Source organism: Diabrotica undecimpunctata, chromosome 8 (genome assembly GCF_040954645.1).
Source record: "Diabrotica undecimpunctata isolate CICGRU chromosome 8, icDiaUnde3, whole genome shotgun sequence".
NCBI lineage: Eukaryota > Metazoa > Arthropoda > Insecta > Coleoptera > Chrysomelidae > Diabrotica > Diabrotica undecimpunctata.
In genome coordinates this window covers 66,714,466-66,739,203 of record NC_092810.1, presented here as the reverse complement: position 1 = coordinate 66,739,203, position 24,738 = coordinate 66,714,466, and the positions used below count along the sequence as shown (strand labels likewise).

The window sequence follows — 24,738 nt, the reverse complement described above, 5'->3', positions numbered from 1 at the left end:
GTAAAGAGATAATATAGCAGATGATCTTAAAGATATGGGCGTGGTTAATTGGATAGAGATTGCTCACGACAGAGAGGAATTGAGGCAATTTGAAAAGTCGGCTAAAATTCATGAAGGGTTATAACGCCACGGAGTAATATTACCGATAAAATTAAAATGAAAGAAAGCAAATAATACATTAACCAAGTAACTACGATAATATACCTGAAGCGAACACTGCAAGGCATTAAGTAGTGTAACAATATTAATGTTAGATAATTACTAGCAAGTAAAGAGATCACTACTTTCAATCCAAAATAATCTTTCTGATTGCGGTTTTGATTAAAACGTATAGGGAAAAAGTGGGTATACTGAGACGAAAAAATTTAGGTCTTCATATTTTTTTTTTTTTAAATGTTTTTATTTACTAAAGTATTGCGAAAAGACATGACTAGGTTAATTGGTAATACATATGAACACTTAAAGTACCAAAAATATTGTATAGAAAAAAGTTTCACTTAAACAAAATAATAGGTGCAATTATCTCACTGTACCCTACCTTGGGGTAACAGGAAAACAGCACTATCTTTTTGATTTATTATTATTCAAACTAATAGACAGTCTTCTTAAATTGAAATTTATTACTGTTTTTTAAGACTTGTTACAAAAAAAAAGGAAAAACACATTTTGGATCACTCATACATATTTTAAAAAATAGTATCAGTTACTAAATTATTAACAAAAAACTGACGCCCTCTGGTAATATGCGGTTCTTTTAGTATTTTAACAATTTTACCTACAGAAATAGTACAAATATTCGTGACATTAGAAAAAACAAAACATTTTTTGTTTTTTGAACTTTTTCTAATAAATTTAACTTCGACAGTTATAATACTGTGTTTTACAACTTGCCCCACAAAATACTTTTTCACTGTTTTTATTTTGGCATCAAAATCAAGTCTAACCAATATAAAATCTTTGATTTGAAGAATCCTTGAAACTATGACTGGGTCAACTGTTAAATTTGTAAAATCTTCTTCGTCATCATCTGAATTTTCAAAGCCCATTGAACTAGCTGAATCGTGAACTGAAAATTTTGAAAAAGAAGAGTCATCAGATTCTATCATTTTATCCTCTTTGGAATCATTAACCTTTGACAATATATTTACCCTACAGTTTTAACCACCGTCTTCTTTATTCTAATTTTTTGTAGCTCGTCTTTCTCTGGTAAATCTGTAGCGATTATTGTCTTTCCCTTTCTTCTTGTTTTGCGTATTGCTAGTACGTTGGTTTTCTTTGGATATCCTCGTATTTCCACAGGACTCACAAATTGTAGTTTTATATCTTTTTCTGGTGTATTTTTCCTTTGTTCGTCAAGTTGATAAAGGTAAATGTTTTGGATGAGGTGGTCTATCCATCATATGACTCGCTAGAAAATCTCCTTCGTTAAAGACATGCCGATCAAATGGAAAAATGCCTGTCTTCTTGAAAGCTGCAGCTATGTTTACAGGGATCATTGCTTGGGGATAGGCCACTCCTATAAATGATGCCATATGATATTTATGTAGTTACTGATGTTGCTGGATTAGCTTTATGCCACAAAGATAGGCGTCATTGTAAAAGTTATGAAAAGGTTTTAGAAGATCTACATTAAGCAGCTGTATTTTGTGTGTACAATGAGGAGGAACTGTCAGGATTGTAACACCATTCTCTTTGCACAAATTGCACGTTGTAACTAACGTTCCTCGTTCGCCAACTTGATTGACGCCCTTTTGAGCTAGAACCTTGGCTGAACTGTTTGCGACTGTCAAAGTCACCGTTTCATCCAGGTTATAAATTCTCAGACCATTTGAGAAATTTTCGTACAATCCTAAAACATTTTCTAGTTTTTCAAAAAAAAAAAAATAAAAAATAAACGGGATTAAATCCTGCTGCCCTAGCTAAACTACAACCTTCGGGGGTTAGTGAGCTTAAATTTGGATGCCCTTTTTGAAATCTTTTGTACCAATCTATTGATGCTTGGCCTGACTGTTTCTAATTGTCAGCTAGCTTAATACTATTAGCTTTGGCCAAATCATAGGTTAACCTGCGACAGTCGGTTAAAGTTTGCCCATAAAACACCTTTGAGTAAGTCAAACGAAAAAATTTGTTTAACTTTGTAGTTAGGACTCATCCTACAAGTAGGATCTTCTTTGAATTTTTTTACAAATCTGCTTAAAATTTGGAGGCTTAAGTTTGTTTCCTGGCAGCACAGCGTATTTTCGTACCATTTGTAACTCGAAGTACCGCCTCTCTCATTTATTTGTCTGTAAACCGACCAACAGTTTTTGCAGTTTTCATGGGATGCACCATACTGCAAATAAACAATGACTAGTTTAGTTAATTTAATTTTTGACGAAAAGAAAAATAACGTAATTTTATAAGAAAATAGTGAGATAACTTATAAAATGTCCCACTATACCCATATATGAAATGTTTTACTGTACTCACATCACAATTTTTTCAGTTAAACGACTTAAAAATATTTCTGAAACTAATGCGTAAGAAAATAACATGCTTTAGACTTACCTTAAATACGTAACTATGAGTTACTATCAATTACTATCAACACCACAATTTTATTGTTAATAGTTTTTTTCATACAAACTAGCGAGCAAAACAATTACTAAAAAATGTAGAAAAAATAAAAACAATAAGCAATTATAATACAACACGGAATTGACGTGTAAGTGCCATGACACACACGGCGGTTTTGACCGCGGCGTTTACCGAAAGTAACATCTAGTCGGGAGCTTGTCTATGTTTAATGAATGGATAGTGACAGAGTGCTGCGCACCACCTGGCGGTTTTGAAAACGAGTCGGTTGATGGTTGGGACCACTCGCCGGCTCGTTTTTTTAAAACAGCCTGATTAGTATTTAGTAGTTACGTTTTATTGTATCACCCGTGTCACACGTATCGGTTTTCTGAAAGCGGTTTGTTAACAATTGTTGGATTTTTGTTTGTTTTTTCTTCAATAATTTTGAATTATTGAAGAAAATATAATAATGAAAATGCCAAAAATAATTGATTGGGGAGGTAAAAAAGCATGCCGCTTTGTGGGACATAAAAGCGTCAGAATAAAGTGATAGAATTACCAGAAACAATGCTGAAGTGAAATTTGCGACATTTTTGCTTCTGAAGGGATGACGACAGCAGTAAAATTAAAAAATTGCTCCTCATCATTCCTCAACTCAACGAACAAATTATTAAAGTGTCCTTTATCTTTTCTTTATTGAATAATTGGGTGTATCCACATTATCCGAGTTTTCCTCATTCTTTTTCCAGAGGCAGTACAGAAGAGTCAACATTACTACTTACTTTTTTTCATTACTCATTTCAATAAATCACAATAATTTTGAAAGGGAAACCTTTCTACTTTTTTCTGAAGTAACTGAAAACTTTCGTTTTGATTAAACAAACTGGTTAAATTAAGTTGGACATTACGTGTGGTACTGGTCCAGAAAACTGCCTCGTAAACGCTTCGGACAAACCACTGCGTGTGTCATTGGCCTAAGACACACCTATCTTTAACAGAATCTACTAATTGTACGAGGAGCAAATCGAATATATCGTTTACTAACAAGAAAATCAAAATAATATCGGTTCACAACATTTTAACATCTTCTCATACAGTTTAATAATATGCGATCCTTTACAGTCAGCCAGTTGTAACAACAAACGCATGCACTATGCGATTTAATAAAATAAAAGTTGGTCATCACAAATTATTAGAAATTCTTTACTTTTTAAGTTGTTTAAGAAACATGTTAAAAAATGAAAATACGTAGAAACCAACATTTTTTAAATAATCTGTTTAAATAGTTGCCAAATAACAAATATATTGATTGTTGGTAAAAACTAGTTTTATTTTAGTCAAAAATGGGCCACAATATACTTTAGAAAGATTAATAAATAGATGAATAACATGAAACAATGAAAATTACTTTGTGAATTAAATTACTGTCATTTAAAATTATCGCTATCGTACCTAGCATTCATAATACACACTAGCCAACTAGCTACAGTAGATCAAAAATGTTTATTTTGTCGGTCCATATTTTTAAAATTCTATCTAGAATTGCTCTTTAAAAATAATCTTAAAATTTTATCAAATGTAGGGTACTGAATGAAAAAAATGATGATGGCGTCATTCAAATAGTGTGTATCAAGTTGTATAATAAGTATTTTAGTAATTTGTAAAAAAAAAATTAGCTATCGATCTGTTTCATCTATTTATAAAAATATTTATATTTTAGAAAATAAGTAATTTATTCCATACCTTACGTCGTTCCTACCATTTCCAACTATCGAATGTGAAAAGTGGTACTTTTCAGGAGAGGAAGATAACTCTTTTTTAGAGAATACTAAATCAACGCCTTGACAGATCAAAAATTTTTTATGTTTTTTATACTTAATATTTAATCCTTGTTAGATTGATAAAAAAATTAAACTGCTTACCGTTTTTGTCTTTCCAAAAAATCCCATTCGTTACTTTGCTTTTTGTGTTAATGAACGATTTGTTTTGATCCAATGTTTCAAAATTGCGAATATGGCATTTTAGACAGTTTATATTGGTATAATTTTAACACATTCATTTGGTGCAATGTTTCAAAATTGCGAATGTACCATTTTCGATAGTTCATATTGGTCTAATTTTAACACATTCATATTCTTAATTGAAAAGAAGGAAAATTAAAATAATTTTAATGGCTTGACTTTTAATGTTTTCAGTCATGACCTGTCAATTGTTGTAAAATAATGGTAAATTAAAAGTTTTAAATTTTGAATTAAACGTTATCATTGTCTTCAGTTGCGTCAGGTTCTGGAAGACAATCTCTGGCAGTACTAGATGTTGGTAAAGATTGGTAATATTGGTGGTATGGCCTAGGTATCAAGTTTTATTCACATAGTGACAAGAGGTTTTTTTTCTTCGCATCCGTGATCAGGAGCCTTTCTTTGTATGCTTTAACGGGGTTTTTATTATTTTGTTCGCTTCTTTTTTGTTTGGTTTCAAAAGATAAAAAGTTTCCGTCAATGCTAATCTTCATGAAAAGTTTGTTATTTTCATTTTTCCAATACTGGTACTATATACCATCACTATATATAAAATTAGTATTTTTAGTACTTGTTTGCTCTTCATCTTTTACTGCATTTTTTTATATTGTTTTTGCTTGTTCTTTGGACCCGGTACAAAAACACATAGTCAATTGTTTTTAAATTAGGGTGACAATTACCAACATATTGACACGTGACAAAAAAATTGTCGGACATTATTTTGACATGTTGAATATCAGGGTAAGACATGATGTATTTAAATATACATGTAACAATTTCAGTACTACCGCGTTTTCCCTCGGTTTCATTCCATATGAAACACTGGATGTCCTGTCTCCTAAATTATAACTAGTCAAATTATAAATGGCCAGTTTTCTCACATAAGAAAAGGTCCTGCAGCTCCTTTAAGGTCGTGGCATATTATCATGCACGTTGCGTTTCCAGCTCGTAGTGGTTAGTTTCCGAAAAATATAATTTAAATGGTTTTAAATATGAACAATTCACACTGTCAGGAACATAGCGTTTCAGACACCTAACGTTCAGTATATTCGAAAACAATATTTTACTGATGTCCGTCGTTTTCCCCTCGTTGTTTATTTAGGTATTTGTTTGACTTTGATACAGAGTATTTGAAAAAATAATTTTCGAGGCTATTTTGTCATTTATGCATTGTATTTTTATTGCTTTGTGACAATTAAACACGGAAGTGATAAACAATTAGGACTTTTGCACGGAAGTGATAGCTCTTCTTTTTTAAAAATACTCTTTAGTTTGATATGTATGGCTTCGTTAAATGTAGTATTTTGTTTTTAACTAAAGGTGTAATTAAATTTAAAATATATTCAAACTGAATCCTATTGATTCTGAAATGTCCATATTTTTCATCGTCATCAATTAATTTTTTGTATAAAGTCCAGCATTCACCTTCCGTTTTCCTTTCTTTTAGCATTGGATGTACTTCAAACCTTCTTTTTACTACAGTTTTTCTTTCTTCATCGTTAAGTAGAAGAGCAATTGCACATAATTTTTGTCGAAAAACGCGAGATCATATCTTCACCGAACCAAACTGAAACGTTCTATGTATGAAAATGTGAACGTGCAGTCCGATTGCTTGACTTGAAATGCTAATATTTTCCCATCCTCCAAAGCCGACTGTTTATCTTCATCCCTTTTTTTTCTCGCTGCTTTTTTTCTTTCGAGGTATTTGTGATGGGCTTCGCGGTTTAAAACCTTTTCGTCATCTGGACTACCATCATAAGTGACACAAACTTTGCAAATGTCTTTTTTCAAGTTGTGAAATTTTATAAATGTAACACATTCGTCATTTTGCGAATTAATTTTTAAGTCTTTAGTTATATTTATACAAAACAAAAGTATCAAATATTTCATTTTCGTCAGTTTGCAGTATATTCGATATTTTGACCAAAACAAAATGACAAAATGTTCATATTCGATAGTTTAAACAAAATATTTCCCGCGTTTCTTATCAAGCTATAATTTCGATATTTTCTGTAATATTGTTTGTAACACAGTGTGTATGCTTGTCAATTTACCTAGGGATTACACGAGATATATGATTTTTTGTATCTGTGTGAAGAGAGAAGTAAAACGAAAACTAATAATATATTAATCAAATTTTAAGGAGAAAGAACATTAGGCAGTATTTATTTTTGAAGCATATTAAAAATTACGATCGAAGACAAGAAAAATATAACTGTCCAAAAATAAATTTATAAAAATAAAATTTTCATACATAACTAAATGAGAAGACGACAATCAAATCTATAATATTTCTTTTTTTTTTAAGTGCTAATTAGTGTGCTGTAAAAGGGACTGTAGTTTGAACTGTCATAAATGTACAATAGTTAAATTAATACACTTCTAGTTTACTATTTCATCCTGACTTTTTGCTCATTTATGTAGTGTGCGAATGAAGTTATATGCAATATAGCTCAGAATCACGCAAAATTAATGATCGTAATTCCCAATGTAATGCAAAGCGCTAGCAAGCAAAGTTTAGACTTTAGAAATTCTAATTAAATCACTCTACTGTAACTATAGTTCCTTCATCTATACTGACACTTAAAACGTATAATTAGATTTTCAAAAGTCCGCCTATTTCTCACGCTTAAAAAGGTACATTAAACAGAACAAAGCCAACTGCATTTTCTTAACGGAAATTTGCACACTGCTCTTTTAATCATATAACTTAATAGAGAAAACAAGGGTATAGATATATAAATATAAATATGTCTGCATAAGCATAAACTTTTGAAACTATTATAAATAATAAATTTTTGCACTTACTGCGAATTTATTTAACTTTCCATTTATTTATAATTTGTAATTTATTAGTTAACTTAAATATGTTAGGTATATATAGGGTGCGGCAGATAATCGGCCAACTAGAAATATCTCGAGAACAAAAGGTAAGTAAATAATTAAAATTATAATGAAGGGGTTTTAAATAAGGGCCTATTGAATGAAAATATTTTCAGTTATTTGCTACTTCTGAAAGTTGCTCATAACTTTGTTTTTTAATGGAACACCCTGTATATTTTTTATTTTAGAAATATTTACGTTTATCTGAACATTTTTTGTTTATACTTCTCTATACCTGTTGTGAACTGTTTTTGGTTTATAATGGTTTTTATATGAACATTACACTTTTCTACCATGTATATAAAGTTCAATATCCTCTACTGTCATTTGAATAAAAAATTAAATTCCTTATGAACTTATTAACCAGACACAGCATTATCGTTTACAGTATAAAATTTCCTTTTCATCATACAGGATGCTGTCAAAATTTGCATAAAACCAGCATCCTAAATTTTTGTCTAATTCCTTTTTTTTTCAAATGGGACATCCTGAAATTTGTTTTTCACTATCGATCTGTATTATTATTCTCTATATCTATCTCTCGCAGTTTTCAAATAAATTAACTTAATTCATTTTTGTCACAAAAATCTTAATGCAGACTATGTTGTGTTAATTTACAACTTTCATTTTATAAGCTAAACATTAAACAATTAAAAAGATGCTATCAAAGAAAATAGGCACTAGCTTATAGAGTGGTTTATTTATATATAAAGTTTGTTTAATACTAAATCCTTTTCACTGATATCCAGAATAAGTTTTTTGAAATAACTGATCATTCCAATAAAACCCTCTAACATTCTAAAATTTTTTGTCCGGTTTTAATATATTTTAGATAACTGTTTAAATTAACTCTATGTTCAAAGGTGTGTGTTCATAGTAACATACCATATGTTGATTAAAATTTCGCGCATTTAAACCCAATCGCAAATCTTTATTACTTTTCTTGACAATCATAACCGGAAATATATATTGCGAATCACAATTTACTATTAATCCTCTATCATTTTCTTAATTTTTTTACATATACTTTTTATATTATATCTATCGGTTTCTGTATGCCTCCGATTTCTCTCTTTTTTCGTTGTCTTTAAGTAGCTCTTTATATCATCTTCATATTTTTCTATTATGTTTTCTAATTTCAAAAAATTTTCTTTTTTTTATCGTTGTTCTCGTTTCTTCTTGATTTGTTAGCTATACTTTCATAATTTTTTATTTTGTTTTCAGTTTTCTTCTTGTTTTTTTTTGTTGTTTTTTATACATTTTTTATATTGTTTTCTATTCTCCTCTTAAATTAACTTTCTAACTAATGTCTTAATCTATATTTTAATTACAATCTAATATTTGTTCTTTGTATACACAAATAATGACCGAAAGAATCTTTTAATATGCACTTATGACTTGCTTACATTTAGAAATACCAGAAATAAACTCTTTATCAAAATTTTCTTCTTCTCTGGATTTAAAAAATTAATATTTAACATTTATTTGGAGTTCGTTTTTAATACAACATTAGATTGTAGTTAAAATGGTATCAAAATTAATGGCATTCATACTAATCATTTGGGGTACGCGGATAAAACGGTTTTAATTGCAGATAGTTACGAAGAACTTAACATCTGATTAATATCATTGACATAACGTGTGATAAATATGGACTGAGGGTAAACACCACAAAGACAAAAGTGATTGTTGTCAGTAAAACGCTAATACAATAAGAAGTGGTAACAGCTCATGAAGAACAACTGTGGAGAACCAACATTATCACTTATCTTGGTTGAAATCTAAGGATGAACTGGGTAAAGAATTTAGCATCACCCAGAGAGATATGATATACTTCATTTAATAATACAAGACAAGGTTCACTGAAGGAAAGGGTAATGACAAAGAAGAACGTCATAGCTTTGAAACTTGTGAGAATGGTGAAACAGATCCTCTGCATACCGTTTTCGAGCTGGCGCCAACAAAATTAGTATAACCAATTTGACAGCTAACGCACGATAATCGAGCATGGTACAGAAAAAAGAAAAGTAAGAAAACGAAAGAGTATGTATTGACCCAATGCCAAAATTTTTATCATTATCATAAAAAGAAAACTAGAATATTTTGAACATGTTATGAGAAATTCTAAACCTAACCTAATGCAGTTAATATATAATTAAAGGCAAATATGGACAAGGTAAAAGTTATGACTTATGGTTGCACCATATTACTATTTTTAGCAGCAGTAGACAAAATGAAGATTATGTATTTGATTGTCAATGTTCTAAGAGAACATTATACTTCATTAGAACATTCATAGATAAAAATAAAAATAAAGTGAATTTTTTCTGTACTGGCACGTTGCTGTCTTATTTCAAAATGGTGATTGTGTAATCTGTGAAGCATTGGAAATGTGGATTCATAGAAAGATGCTGAAAACACCTTGGACAGCAAGAAAAACTAATGAGAAAGTACTAAGGAGGGCCATCAAAGATAGAGAAGGGCTGGAGACTGTTAAACACCGGAAATTGTCTTATCTGGTACATATAGTGAGAGGAAATGGATATTGAATACTACAACTGATCCTTAAAGGCAAAATAGAAGGCCGTAGAAGTAGAAGGAAGAAAACAGTTTTTTTGGTTAAAAAAAATCGTGGACTGAGATATCAAACGCAGGACAATTATTGCATGTGGTATAAGCTCGAGAAGCCTTCGCAATGGTGATCGCCAAAGTTAGATAATTCTGATATGACACGTAAAGAGAAAGAAGAAGATCTGTGTTAGGTATTGTAACTCTTTTTTTTTAAGTATTTTAAAATTTTGATAGCAAGCAGGGCTTAAGAATACTTAAAGTTGATGGCTGAGACATCTACTTTACATCGAGCAATTTGCGCAGTAGATGATACAACGCTGCTTAAACTGAGGGAACAAGAAATGCGCATAAACTACCAGACACAGCAAGAAAAAATGCACACCTGGATGAGTAAACCGCTGCATGGGCCACATTTCAATGAGATCAACCAAGAATATGTCGACAATCCAGCGTCGAACTACTGGTTGACATCAGAAAAGCAGTTTCCCGAGACTGAGAGTTTCCTATTTGCCATTCAGGATCAGGTTATTCCAACTAAAAATTACCCGAAATATATTATTAAAGATCCTTAAGTCCAAAATGACAAATGCCGATATGGATGTCAAGCCCAAGAAATCATCCAACATCTTACCGGTGGCTGCCATTTGTCGGTACTGATTATAAAGAGAAGGAGATTATTATATGATTATAAGGAGAATATCATGGTTGAAGAACCTGAGGAAATGGTTCTCCACAACAACAACGAATCTATTTAAAGCATCAGTCAATAAAATAATTATAGCCAGAATGATTGCCAATATTCGGAACGAATAGGCACTGAAAGAAGAAGAAGATTATAAAGAACGCCATGACTCAGTAGGAAAGATTATTCACCAAGAACTAGCTGACAAACTGGGACTTCTCCAAACCGATCATCTTCCTTATTATGAATACGTCCCTGACAGAATGCCTAAAAATGACAACTACAAGCTTTACTGGGACCGCACTGTGCTTACAGACCAACCAGTGATGCATAATAGACTGGATCTCATACTATTTAATAAACTTACTAGGCAAAAAACACTTATTGATGTGGCGATACCCAACTCCAATAATTTACGTGTTAAATAAAACAAAAAGATCGCCAAGTACAGAGATCTAGAAATACAAATCAGGAGACAATGGAGAATGTAAAGTACCCAGACAGTACCTATTATTCGATCTACTACTGGTGTTATTCCCAAAAACCTCCTAGAGAATATAAAACAGCTGGGTCCAAATGAATATCACTATAAGGCTATGCAGAAACTGTACTGGGTCACCTAGGGCTCGATAACATGGAAAGAGTCCCACCAGAGCTCAATCCTTTTGATACCGTAGGTATCTGGGATGAGTAAATTTTTCCCTTAGAGAGAGTGTGAGCCGTATGATTCAATCTGGATATAAATATTATTAAAATAATATTATTTGAATATATTTTATCGTTTTCACACGTATAAAATTATCCGGTCAAGTCTTTTCGGAGGAGTATGGCGACTAAGACTGAGACGAGAATTATTATACGTATATATTTATTTTCTTTTAATATTTCTATATTATATAAAAAAAATTATTCATTTATTTTTTATAAGCAGATAATAAACTTTTTTTTACATAATTCATGTGTTTTAACAAATCTTTTCTTATTGATAACAACTAACAAAACGAATATATACCTAGTACACAAAAATGTGAATATCTAATGTAACGTTTGGAAAATTTGGGTTAAACCCATATAAATTTCAGATAGGACTAGCCAAATGTTTGAAATACAAGCTATCATTTGTAATCGAAAAGCAGTTCAAACTATTTGTTAAGGAATTGTAACCCTAATTATTAATATCTATAAAGTAAATATGTGAAATTCCTTTGCACACAGGTCATCATTCACGGCCATGTAGAAACACGGTGAGAGATTATCTATCTGCATTTTGCAAGCAGATAAATTTCTAGACACCACATTTTTATTTTTTTCTCTCTCAAACAAAATGAAGATTTCTGCAATATGAGATTTTATAAGTTAACTTTTGTTTTTAGTTAAGTATAATAGGTTTATTAAAATGCACAACAGAAAATAGTGCTTTTAACTACATTAAACTTCAGATTCTTAGAAAGGGTTCAACAACATTTCATGAATTACAAAAAATGCATTAGCGAAAATGGAAAAGATTTTAAGAATATTTTGTAAAATATACTTCTATATCTCATAGAAATTGTTGAATTAGTTTTAGTTCTATTAAACTTATAAATCAAAACCTATTAAAAAATAATACTTTTAAAAAGATGATTTAATAAATCCAAATATCTCATTTCGTAATGTTTCATTCAATAAACTAAAAATGTTTATTTAGAAAGTTTTCTTGACCTGTAAAATTAATTCTACTACTCATCCGTATCAATCAAATTTTTAATTTATTAATCACATGAGCCACATAACGTTATTAGAGTAACAATCATTTTTGGTACTGTATGATGATCATATAAAATGACATCAACAACAACATGAATAGGTTATAATTTACAAACAATCCCTGCATCTCTAATCGGCGAAAAAAAAATGAGAATTATCTTTTTTTTTTAAGAAAAATTCCCATCCGTGACCAGATCTGACTTCATCTTTCTGAGCTGTGTCTTCGATGCATTACCGCTCTGTCAAATTCAAATCATTAATGCAAGAAGCATGTATTCCTGCAAGTTTACATATTCCATTTTCTGTAATATTATGAACAGTCTATGTAAGCTACTTCTCTTTTCTACACCACCTATTCTGCAAAATATTTATTTTTGTTGATAAAATTATCCTTCTCGCTGAAGCGCTTGTCCGGTAGTGGCCAAAAAGCATAAAAATTAGCATAGTTACAACTCAATTCAGTTGAACATTGGTATTCAAAATGGAGAGTAACTAATCTTCCAACAAAATCATATGCCATAATCTGAGAGAACGAGAAAGTCTGAGAGATGCCTAGAGTCCTATAAACGAGAACGCTTACTTGGGATACCGATATTATTAACACCGTTGAAAGAATAAAAAATAGTTATAGACACCTTGGGGCGTTGTGCCAAAAATTTGGTGCCATTAAGGCTGTTTTATCGGTGCATCAAAACCTAGAGACAGTGTTTTCTCTGTTATTTACTGACAAAATGTCTCGAAATTTGGACACGTTATTCGTAATTATGTTGCCTTTAAACTGATGGTTTTACTTTTTTTATTTTTTTGAAACTTCTGTTGAAAAATTGGAATATACTGTTTAACGTTCTATTATAACCAAACTTTTTACGCCCATCACTCGAAAGAGTTTTTTTTTCTGTAATCGTTGATTTTTGTTTCACCTTTCTGTGTCCAGTAATAATCGAGAAAAGCGTGTTCCAACTTTAAAGAAAATTGCCTAAAAATACTGAAATCTAATAGTGAAACGTGTTACTCATCATTGGGCTTAGTTTCATCGTTATCGCCTTCGTGACGTCAAATCTCATGAACGTACGGTCAGTTAGTTCGTGTTAAAACTAATTTGAATGGAGAATAATGTATTTGTTGTCATTAAACTACCCGTCGGCCGGCGGCACTGAGTAAAGATGGTCTCGCGTAAGCAGTGTAGAAAAGTAAGTGATACGCCCATTTCAAATCGCAGTTGGCTTGAACTGCTAAAACAGCCTTAACTAAAAAACTCACACTTTTTGTTGAATACTTACTCAAAAACCTTAAAAATTTTGTATCCATTTCTTCAAGAGGATAAAATGGTTTGTAAGATGGGGGAAACATAATTTAAATATATTTTAATAAATCTTTATAAATTTTTTACATTTAACTGTTTTACAAGCTTCCGAATTGAAATTAGGTCAATGCCGAAATGTTATATTGATAAAACAATTAATAACCTAATAATTGAAAAATATTAATGTAAATAAAATTGTAACTGGCCTTGAAAGCCGCATATATTTACAAGCGTTTATATTTCAATCTAGAGAGTACATTTGCTGATTGTCGTTACGTTAAGGTGGGTACACATATGCGAGCCGAACTGTTAGCGAACTGCTCGTGAGCTGTTCGCGAAGAGTTCGTTGAAAATATGTTTATGTTCATCTCATCGCACACTTAGCAGAAACAATTTATAGACACAATTTATAGTTCTGCGAACATTCTTTGTGTTCGTCCCAAAAACCGACAGGCTGTGGTTCCTGACGAGCAACGAACGAACAGCTCGCAAGCGGTTCGTCCCGTCGTACAAATTAACGAATATAGCGTTCACAAACGGTTCGCGAACAGCTCTGCTCGCATATGTGTACGCGCCTTTAAAGACAACCACGATCTATCTCAATTGTTAGCACGTTGAAGTTTGCAATAATGTGAAAAAGTATCGTATGTCTTTCTTTTTGTGGAAAATTTCAATCTAAACTCCACTTGGGTAAGTGTGGTTCAAGTTCAACGCCACAGGTTATCAACAATCCCTTATTAAAATAATCGTAATAATGCCAGCATGATAGAGGAAAATAAACAAAGAAGAAACTAAAATATGAGATTTTGGGTATGGTCAGAGAAATAATAGAGGTGCTACTTTGATGAACTACCTAGAAGAAAAGCATCTATATGCAATGAACTCCTTTTGCAAAAAGAAGCCCCAACGAAAATGGACATGGATGAGCCCTAATGGATCCACAAAAAATGAGATCGACTACATACTGCCCACGGAACTATATATCATTAAAGATGTAACAGTTCTTAACAGATTCACAACAGGTAGTGATCACAAGATGGTCAGAGCAAAAATTAGTGTTGACGGTAACGATGAAATGAAAAGAAAAATAATAAGAAACTGGGATCTAGTAGATAGAAACAAACTAGGGCAATGGGGCAATATAAAGAGATATACAAAGACCTACTAAAAGAACAACTTACCCAAAAATTAGACAGTGATGATAAATATGTAGATGAAATAGACAACATACTTACAGCAACGATAATAACATCAGGAAAAGAAGTAACAAAAAGGGATCTAAAAAAGAACAGCTATATATCAACACAAACAAAGAAGCTTATGGATAATAGAAGAAAGCTAAACGAAGAAGGCAAAAGGAAGTCTATAGAATATGTTGAAATCAATTAAACAATAAGCAGAATGATAAAAGAAAATAAGAGAAAAAAACAAGAAATGAAAATAGAAGAAGTAATACAGAACAACAAAAATATGAAATGCTTAAGACCGAAATTAGGTAAGTGTGAAATAAACAAAATAAAAAATGTAAACAGATTAGAAACAAACATTAAAGGTGACATCATAAATATAATCCACCATTTCTACTCAGAATTATATAAAAAAAGGAACCACCAGAAGAAATTAAAAACCAAGTTGGGGCTAATATCAAGAATGTCAACTTAGAGCTACAGCCAGAATTAAGCAAATTAGAAATAAAGAAGGCATTGAAAGAAATGAAAAACAACAAATCGCCTGGAAAAGATGGAATAACTGCAGAGATGCTGAAATCTGGTGGAAAAGTGGTAATTAATACTGTACATTTCCTTTTTAACAAGATATTAAAAGAAAAAAGAATCTCAAACAACTGGAACGAATCCGTAACCATTATCCGACATAAGAAAGGGTATAAAGCAGATATATAAAACTACCTTCCCATAACACTTCTTAATGTAATGTATAAAATCCTAACCAGAAATTTTAACCAATAGATTGGCGTCAAAATTCGACGGATACCAGTCGAAAGAACAAGTTGGTTTTATGAAGGGATTCAGCACAAGCGACCATTTACTAAGTATGAAAATCCTTATAAAACGACCAAATGAATACCACATTCCTCTATATATAGCGTTCATAGATTTCGAAAAGGCTTTCGACAGTGTCGAACATTGGGCAGTGAAAAGTTCTTTGATTATCAGGAGAATTGACCACAAATATACGGAACTAATAGCCAATATATATAACGAAGCCAAAACAACAATTAAAGTATATGAAGGAACAAAATCAATACAAATAAATAGAGGCGTAAAACAGGGTGACACAATATCACCGAAACTTTTCAATCAGGCTCTGGAAAGTATTTTTAAAAGATTAGAATGGGAAGAAAAAGGTGTAAAAATTTGTGGATAACGCTTGAACCATCTAAGGTACGCTGATGGCATCGCATTGATAACCGATAAAAAAGAAGAATTATATGAAATGATGAAAGAACTGGACGTAGAAGCTGGAAAGATAGGCCTTAATATGAATTACAGCAAGACCAAAATCATTCAAGTGATGTTAGACAAGAAGTTGCAAAATTGAAATGGAGATTTGCCGGACACAATATAAGACAAAAAGAAGACCGATGGAACAAAATTCTTATAAGTTAAAGACCGTGGGAATATAAACGAAGTAGAGGAAGGCCCCAAATGAGATGGGCAGATAATATCAAGAAGCACGTGGTGGATGACTATAGCGACAGACAGAGAAGAATGGAAAAGGATTGAGGAGGCCTATGTCCAAAGATGGACCGAGGAAGGCTAATTAGATAGATAGATAGATAGATAGATAGATAGATAGAGGAATACTATTGTTAGAACTCTGCTATAAAATGTTACTATAAAAGGAATACAAGTAAACAAACTGAGAAAAAAATAGCGAAACATCAAGTGGGATTTAGGAATCATATGTTAAAGATGGATATTTTAATATATTTCAAATAAATTTGTAACACAATACAAATAAACCAAATGTTACGGGTGCCGAGAGAAGTAAAAGTATCAAAAAAAATCATATTTATTAAGCCAACGGTATTAACAACAGCAAAAAAAAAGAAATCATATGAATGATTTGGATCAAACAAATTTGTCTAACATCAAGGAAATCCACTGCCTAAAGTACTTTTAACCTAACATTCGCACAAATATGAACATATTTATCATTTGCAAGCAAGCAATTTAATTGAACCCAGCCTGAGAAACTTACACACCCCTTATATTGATATTCGGGTGTTACATTCATTGGGGCGAGGTGATTTATTTCGTGTAATCAGGAAAAACACCAACACACTCCAATGCTCCAAACCATCCCTTTCCCTATATAGCACTTTGGTGTGCGATAGGGGCCCTCTATCAGCAAGGTCCTTCTCGTGTGAAAATTCTTGGGTACAAGAATAATGTCCTATCCTACTCAAAGCAGGTTAGCGTTAATCACTCTTTTCCTGCTATCTCCAGTGACTTGTCATCGAATCTGATTTGCTTGCTCGAGCCCCGAATCCCCGCTCCGGGCTACGCCCAGTTCGGCGACTCGACCTTTGAGAATGTGGGCTCTTTGTGCCCGAGTTTTTTAGTTTTGTCTCATTTTTTTTTGTTGGCTGGCGCCTTTTTGGTAGTACTGTTGCTATTTTTTTTTTGGTGCCAGGACCGTTTTTATGTCTTTTGTAGATGTGCTAACAATATTAATAACAATAAAAGTGAACTATAAAGAATCTCAAAGAACATAGTATGACACAAAAATAATAGTTGTACTTATAAGAATTCAAGTGAGCCATTGTTGTTTGTGTTGACTGGATTTACTTTAATAACTTCTAATACAACCTAGATTGAATTTAAACTTCACAATGCAATGCATTTACAACAACAAACTAAAAACATTTACTAAAAATAATTAAGACATTGGATATAATGAATTTAGAGGGAATAAACACACATTTTTCTATTTATCTGATCAACAATCGACTAATTGCAGTAGTAATTTTAATTGACAAATCGGTAAAAGCTTTGGACTAATATAAATCAACCAAAGTTCCTAAAATCAGATGCATGAAAAATCAGATACTGATGTGAACAGTATGGGCACAGTATAACAGTTCTTCTTCTTCTTCTAATGGCGCTACAACCCTTTGTGAGTCTTGGCCTGCTTAACAATGTTCTTCCATTCTGCCCTGTCGGATACTTTCCTTCGCCACTGCCTGATGTTCATGGTTTTAAGATCCCTCTCTACGTCGTCTATCCATCTTTTACGGGGCCTTCCTCTTGTTCTGTTTCCTTGGGGCTTCCATCTCTGGACTACTTTTACAGCTCGATTATCTGGCATTCTTTCTAGGTGACTAAGCCAGTTTAGTCTTTGTGATTTTACAAATCTGACAATATCTGCGCTCTGCATTAGTTCATCCAGCTCGTGGTTCATTTTAATTCTCCACGAATTATCGCTGCATTGGGTTGGTCCAAATATCTTCCTTAGTATTTTGCGCTCAAATATTCTTAGTTGATTTTCATCAGTGGTTGAGAGGGTCCACGTTTCACATCCATATGTGACCACTGGTCTAATTACTGTTTTATAGATTCTCAGCTTAGACTCACGATTCAGTAACTTACTTTTCATTAAGTCTTTGTATGCATAAAAGCACTTATTACCGCTAAGAATCCGTGCTTGTATTTCTTGACTAATGTTGTTGTTGTCATTTATTATTGAGCCTAGGTAGGGAAAAGTGGAGGCATATTTGTAGGTATGGTTGTCTACCTTCAGATTCTCATGTTCATTCGATTTTGTGCACTCCATATATTTTGTTTTGTTTTCATTTATATACAGACCAAACGTAGCTCAATACCCTTTTGTTGCGGCTTATTATGGCAACATCATCCGCATATGCGCATATTTGCATAGATCTTGTATTAATACAGCCGTTTACATCCAGTTTTCTAACAACAGCTTCTAAAGTTAGATTAAAAAGTGTTGTTGATAAGGCATTCCCTTGTCTAACTCCATTTTCAATATCAAAGGCCTGCGTCATATCTCCATCTATTCTCACCATAGCTTTGGAACCCTCCAGAGTCATTCGTATAAGTTTAACCAACTTATTGGGTATCCCTAACATAGATAGTCGATTTAACATCTTTTGTCGATCTACTCCATCAAACGCCTGTTTGAAATCGATATACAAGTTGTAAATAGGTATGTTATATTCAACACATTTTTCATGTATACCTCTTAACATATGTATTTGGTCTATAGTTGACCTCTTTGGTCTGAAGCCACATTGGTATTCACCAATAATCTCCTCCGAAAACGATTCCAGGCGGCTATATATAATTCCTGATAATATCTTGTAGATGACATTTAAAACTGTTATGCCCCTATAATTTTTGCAGAGTCGTTTGTCCCCCCCTTTGTACATAGGAAGTATGATTCCCACTTTCCAATCTTCTGGGATGACTTCTAGTGTCCATATGCGGTCGATTAGTTTATGGATACGCCTCCATAGCGCATGTCCACCATTCTTTATCAGTTCTGCAGTTATTCCATCTGTGCCAGGTGCTTTGTTATTTTTTAGATGTTTTATGACGTTTATCGTTTCTTCCAATGTTGGTTGCTCAACTAGTTGTTCTGCTGTGTGGTGAATTATCTCTTCTCTTCATTTTGTTCCTTTTCTGGGTTTAACAGCTCTTGAAAATGCTCCTTCCACCTTTTCATTATTTCCTCTTTCTCGCTGATAATTGCCCCATTTTTGTCCTTGCAAACTGTTGATCTTGTTATGTATCCTTGGGTGCATTGCTTGATTTCCTTGTAAAATTTTCTAGCCTCTCTTCTGTTATTATAATCTGTAGTTTGTTGTATTTTTCTATAAAACAGTATAACAGTATAACAGTACCAGGGCAATTATTAGTAATACAAATATTGTAAAGGAAATTAGCAAAATAGCATGTGATTGTTTGACTTTTAAATTTAAATGTTTGTACAAGTGTAAAAGTATGATTGTTGTGTTAAATTAAAATTAGAGTGACACTATGTAAGTGAAAAAATAGTTACTTGTGAGTCTTTAAAAATTGCTTGCCGTCCATGATCTAGTGCCCTTCAGCACTTCGCTCCATCGTTTCAAGGGGCGTTCTACACTCTTACTTCTTGTCCTTGGTAATTTACCATTTGATTAGTTAGTAGATTTTTACCCATTATATTTATATGTTACTTCCATTTTATTCTGTATTATAATATTGTATAAGTTTCTAAATTTGACGAGGAAAAAAATGTTTTTTTATTTTGTGGTGGATACTAAGTTATGCTTATGTATTTATAGCTGTACTTCTAATCTTTATAGTATAGGTATATTTTATGTGTTGGGTTATACACAATAAAGATTACGTTAATATTTGTGTTCTTAATAAAAATTTTATAAATAAAATAAAAAATGATGTAACAAATAAAGAAACAATTTCCCAAAGGAGTAATTTCCCAGTTTTTTTTAGTTTATGAGTTGGTGAAATTTCAAGTAAGCAGTGCAGAATGGAGTCTTTTGCAATATTTATACAGTAAGGGATATATTTAACTCAATAAAAAATAAAATAAGGCTGAAATGAGAACAGCAAAGGTAGAATATTGTTAAAAACTCGCAAAATACATATTTCCAGATACACCCCACATTACCACTCCCACCCCAATACATATTCAATTACTCGACTACCAAATTCTTCTCGGCAAGTGTATTTCGCTTAAAAACCAATCATGGTCGATTATCGTCGCATTTATTTAAGTTCGGAATATTACCGGCACCATCTTGCAGTGTGATATAAGTTATTACGGAGACCTTAACCATATTTTTTTGGATGCAACAAATATTTAGAAAAATATAATAAATTAATTCAAACTCTTATTGAAATGAAATATTTGCTTAGAAACCTTAGAATTACTAAAGAATTAATTAGAAGAACTTAGAATTTAAATTTTATTAAAGATGTAAAAGAAGAAATATAAATTATTATGACTTTAGTGATTTCTACATATATCTAGAAAACAGTAACAAACAGGAACAAAAAAAAAATATCTTTAAACATCAATAAAATATTCTGTGGCTGATGGACTTGTCTCCGTACTATAACATTCACGCACACACGCACACATATATATATATATATATATATATATATATATATATATATATATATTAGTTTTGAGTTTCTTGAACCGTATTATATTTAATATAAATTTAGTATTTCTTGGGTTTAGGTTCAATAGAATATATATTACATGTGGAACTAGATTTTAATTTCCACTGCAATCAACGTTTCGACAGGAAGCCCTTGCCTTTGTCAAAATTCAAAACGTAAAACGGGACACAGACATTAATGAACTGGTCCCGCAGTTCTTTAAGTCCCAAGACTTTAAAAGATATTGGACTAAATATTAATATTTAATATTTTACTAGGTATATTCTACTGACCACAATGATTCTTACTAAAATATACATTATGGTTTATATAATAAAAATAACAATAGATTTTTCTGAATAATGTATTTTTTTTTAACAATTTATTCATATATATATATATATATATATATATATATATATATATATATATATATATATATATATATATATATTTATATATATATATATATATTTATATATATATATATAATATATATATATATATACATATATATATATATATATATATATATATATATATATATATATATATATATATATATATATTAGAAATGATTATTTCGACCAAAAAATAATTTATAAATAAGTTCGAATTATCGGGTAAAGTGGTATATATATATATATATATATATATATATATATATATATATAAAAATATATATATATACATATAGGTATTTGTTTGCATTGATTTTCTACAAAATATTTGTTAAAAACAAGAATTAGAAAAAAATATAGTTGCAGAGAATGTAGATATTTTAATACAAACATTATATTTTATAGTATTTGCACCAAAATTATGTAATTAATCATAAAAGTACAACATATAAAAAGCAGAATTACAAATAAATTACATATTCGCAAAAAATTTGCTGAGAAATACTAAGGAAAATATAAAGAGTCGAATCGTAGAACAACTATGGAACTACTTTAAAGAGGTTATAATAAATTCAGCGACAGAAGTATATGGAACAAGTAAGAAGATCAATAAAAGAAAGTAAACTGCATGGTAGAATAAAGAAATAAAACAACAAATTAAGAGAAAGGAAATTGCTTGGAAAATATACTTACAAAATAAAACACCAAAAAGCTAAGAAGAATATAAAAAATATAAAAAAATAGTAAAAGAATTTGTTACAAAAACAAAAAAGAACAAGTGGACAGAATTTCGTAGAAAGTTGGGAACAAACAGTAAAGAGAATCAGAAATTGTTCCATGGAGTTATAAAATCAATTAGAAAAGACAAAATAGACAAGTAAGTAAGACAAAATAACAAGTAAGATATAAAAAACATAACGAATAAAACTGGCGAACTTCTCAAAGAAGAAAATGAAAGAGATCGATAATAAACAGATGGAAAGAATATTTTCAAAAGATGCTACAAACACACTTCTATCAAGAAGAAAACATCCTGTTGAACCAAATCATAGAAGATGATAATATAGACCCAATAACAATAAATGAGCTACAAAAAGCTATCGCAGAAACGAAAATAACATGATGAAAAAATGGGACAAAATGTAACAGTGTTATTACTAAAGATATTTAAGGAATAAGGCCCTCTGGCAGAAGGCTCAGATAATACCGATTTATAAAAAAGGTGATAGAACGGATTGTAAAACTACAGAGGAATAACACTTTTAAGTACTACCATAAAATATTTACGAAAAAATATTAAACAAAAGAATAACCGAAAAAATGTACACCATACTTGAGAAATTACAACGCGGATTCAGAAAAGGCAGAAGCACTTATGATCATATATTTACCATTAAACAAATAATAGAAAAATAACAGCAAGAGATGCATGTGGCGTATATAGACCTTGACAAGGCTTTTGACACGGTACCAAGACAAAAATTATGGGAAATATTAGAAAAGAGAGGTATTAGTAACAAAATGATAGGTGCAATTAAGAACATTTACAACAGCAATATTAACTATGTCAACAATCAAAACAGAACATCAAAACCCTTTACTACAAACGAGAAAGTGAGACAAGGAGGAGGATTAAGCCCAATGCTATTTATACGTGGATGAGATAATTAAGGAATGTAGTTAAGGATAGACATTTCAGAAGGAATAATGGCCGAAAATGAGAAAAAACTACAAAGAAATATAGAAACAAGGAAAAAAATATAAAATGACAATTAATAAAAATAAAACAAAAGTAATGGTGATAGTAGAAAATAAAGAAAGAGAGAAGATAAATATAAAAATAGAAGTAGTAAATATAGAACAAGCACGAACCTTCCAATACTTAGGAATAGAATTAGAAGACAATTGAAGACAGGAAATAGATTATAATAATAGTATTTTATAAAGGATGAACCTATACTATGCAATGAACAATAAATTCATAAATAAGTTTGAAATTATAAGAAAAACAACAATTAATGTGTTCAAGTCAATATATAGGCCTTTATTACCCTTTATTTGCAAGTCGTTGGTTCTAACATAACGACAAAAGAGTAAAATATACGAAGTAGAAATGAAATACGTGAGACGAGTTCGAGGAGTTAGGAGATAGTCTACGGAACACTCAAATAAGAGAAGATTTGCAAATGGAGTCAATATTAGAATCTATAGAAAGAAGGTAACTTAGTTGGTGTGGTCATCTTCGGAAAATGAATACAAAGCCGGTGAAAAAAATTTGACAGGCAAAAACGCAAAGAAAAAAAGAGAAAAAGTAGACCACGACAAATATGGGATAGAACCCTATCCCATATTATCGAAGAAAGGGGGAAAAGGAAATATGGACGAAGAAGCAAGGACGCTAACCAGAAATAAGAAGGAATGGGTCAAATTTGTACATAATGTAGTGTTGATACGTCGTTGATACGTCGGTATGTCAAATACAAGAACAAGAGAGACGTAAACAGTCTTGGTTTTAGTTTTGCGCCAATACACCTGGTCTTGGTCTTGGTATTGCGCTTCCGGTCTTGGTGTTGGTCTTGGTCTTGCATCAAAAGTCTTGCAAGTCTTGCAGTTACCCATTAGCTTATTGCTATTTATTAAAAGTTACTTTAAATCTTAGAACAACGTAACAGAGTAAGTTTATTTTAAGCTTGAATTAACATAGCCATAATAAAGACCAACCAAATTAATAACTGTCTAAACAACTGACACCGGGTGGGGTTTGAAGCCACGATCTAAGCGATCCGTGCCTCTGCTCTAACTAACTCAGCCATCAACTATGCCCCACGGAAGTCAATCTATATCTTAATAAACGTTTGCATTTAATAAGCTTATATGTGCTAAAACATGGTCAAAATACAAAAAAAAAACAAATTAATGACGTAAACTTGACTGTATTTTAAAGAATATTATCTGTCTAGAAAGGGATTGATGGACCCCCACCATGTACGAAATGGAAATCTTAAAAAAGATTGGTATGTGACAAAAAATCCACATATGTGTATCAAGGGCACATAATTCTTTAGGTGATAAGATAACAAACTATATTCCACTTATTAAAGCAAAAAAGCTTGTGATATCTCCACCGAATTTTTGTTTTTTAGGAAGAAATATTTGTAATTTCTTTTTGTGAAAATATATTAGATGCTTCCTTAAACCTGACGTGTTTCTGTTTTTCATTTTTATTTTAAACTTTTAATGTAGGCACAATTTACACAAAGCAGTTTGAGATGCATGAATTATTTCGAAAAACAAAAAAATCGTACCTCATGTCAAATTGTAAACTTGTCACTCCGGGAACAACAACGATTAGATGAAAAACAATTTATTATTACATTAGACTCGAAAAAAAGCGTAATTGGGAATGAAGTTTAGTGATGAA

General features: G+C 31.4%; 1 protein-coding gene across 1 annotated transcript in view; it reads right to left on the bottom strand.

The window, feature by feature from the left end:
• LOC140448876 (otoferlin-like) overlaps positions 1 to 24,738 on the bottom strand; it is a 576,219-nt gene that overhangs the window by 462,641 nt on the left and 88,840 nt on the right. The window lies entirely within an intron of this gene.